Source organism: Belonocnema kinseyi, chromosome 8, assembly GCF_010883055.1.
Source record: "Belonocnema kinseyi isolate 2016_QV_RU_SX_M_011 chromosome 8, B_treatae_v1, whole genome shotgun sequence".
Classification (NCBI taxonomy): Eukaryota; Metazoa; Arthropoda; class Insecta; order Hymenoptera; family Cynipidae; genus Belonocnema; species Belonocnema kinseyi.
Window position 1 is genome coordinate 100,877,069 of NC_046664.1, and position 2,431 is coordinate 100,879,499.

Consider the following 2,431-nt stretch of genomic DNA (forward strand, 5'->3'; position numbering starts at 1 on the left):
GTGCCGTGTAACTATACTACATACCAGTAAATGTCATGTAAATCTATTGTACAGCAGTAAGTGCCGTGCTACTTTACTTCACAGCCATATATGTGCTATTAAACTATATTTCGCAGTTAGAAGTGCTTTGAATCCACTGTGCATATATATGGCAAATACGGGAGATTGAGTTTTCGCTCCCGACCTTCACAGATAGCCACCGGCTGCGTGGAGCGAACGTCCCCTTCCACTGCACGGACTACGTCAGTACGTCCACCAATGTCCAGCCCTTTTCCCCGCCACCTTTTTCTTTAGAGATACACTTTCGTGTGTTTTCGAAAAGTTGAAATTGTCGAAATGCTTTCCATTTCACTGAAGTTTTGAAACAGATTCAGCTTTAAACTCAGATTAAATTTAACAGTTTTCATTTGTCTAATAAATTTCAGAACTGTGAATCGAAACACAAGCATTTATTTGTTTTAAAACAAGTCAAAATGTATCAGTCCAAAGAACTTTCGAGATTGGCCTTTGTTGAACTAGTATCGCGTTGTTATGGCGGACTCAAAAAGTAAAAGTATAATTAATAATTAAAAATTAAAAATTAAAAATTAAAAAGGATAATTTTCACAATTCTTTAAAACTAGTAACTGAAGTAAAAGTAAAGATTTATATGGACAAATTTATTATTTGAATTACTTTGACATTGTCTAGTATTTTATGGTATAGTATTGTATAGTATTGACACGTGGATTGGGCCATCTGGGAAAACCACTAAAAAAACGGGCCTTATTATGCTTTACCTCCAGGCTGGTGCGGAAAAAAGCATACAAATCTATTTTCCAAAGTGGATGAAAACAATTAAGATTTATTGGAAACTAAGCGTTACATATGTGTAATTTTCATCGTATACAACGAAAAAACACGATTTATGTTAACACTGTTTTTGTCAAAAACATCATTATTTTAGTATATAATATATGTTTAAACAAATTATAAGCTTCAATTAACTTACCTTGACATAAAAGTGAACTTAAAATCAATTTTGATATATTTATACATGGAATATTTACTATCTAAAAATGTATGACCTAAGAGTTAGGTTAGAATTCATATTTTACTTCTGATCGTCTATAATGAATATTTTTTTGCATATTTTGGACCAAATATTTTGCTATATGCATTAACATGTTCATTTTAGCTTATAGTGTGTTGAAACTTATATGATATAGTAAAATAATTATTTTCTTGGCAAAACAGTTTTAACAGAAATGTGTTTTTCACTGAATACGATAAAATTTCTACATTGAATACTTAGTTACCGAAAAATATTAATTTTTTGTATTCACTTATTGTTCTAAACTAGTAAAAACAGTGCTAAAATTGGTTTCAAGTCCAATTTAAAATGCAACTTAAAATGCTACCTGGTTTCACAAGTTTTTTCTATCCAAATTTACTTGCAGCCACTTCCCATTCACTACAATTAAATAATGAAGAGCGTAATCTGCATTATACAATTCATCGGACTTCATCAAACATCAATTGTATGATACAGATTCGAATCTTTATAAGGGAACCTGCACTTCTCCATTCAGTTTGACATCCTTCAAACTGCATTTCATTGAGAACTTTAAACGATTCATGCGTTTCTTCTGCCAATCGTAAATCACGAATTGAACTTAATTTAGTTTTTTGAGGTTACGTTCTCCTATTTAGAATGTCTGAAAACTATAGAACGAGTACATCTCCGAATGTGGCTTGACAGATTTAATCAATTCCAAATAGCTGACTAATTCAAAGGGTCCCAAAACAATTGAAATGCAACTTTTTCAATCTGGAATTTTAAGATACACATTTCAAAGCGCTCCAGTTCAATCGTTTCTTTTTTCCTGGGCCCCTAAACACTAAAAGTGTTCAGGTTCGGGCGCGGATCCTTAAGAATTTACAATGTTCGGGTCCAGATTCGCACCTTCAACAACTTAAATGGTATAGGTTCGTACCCAGACCCTTAAGAATTTAAAAGATTCGGGTGCGGACCTGGATCCTTAAGGCGCTTCCGCAGGCTTGAAAATTAGCCCACGTATTACTCTGACAAGTTTTTCTCCTACAATTCTGAATTGTATGATTTCATATTTCAACCACAGACTATATATGCCTAAATACAGAACCTCTCAGAGCGCTTTTTTCGAAAAATGGCCTGGTTTTGTTTTATTGCGATAAATCGAAAATTGATGCATTTTTTACGCCTGGCAAGTAGAAAACCGCCACCATGGGTGTACTCATGGCGAGCATAGTTTGTGGGCCCTCTGACTGGCTATGGAACAGCGGGTGGTCTAGAGTGTCATTTTTTCGCCGATACTTAAGGTGAAACGGTAACTTCCTCCAAATAGTTTCAGCAAAACCACTCGCAAAATAATGCATTAATTCAAATTTTGTTTTTTGCACTGTTAAAAGT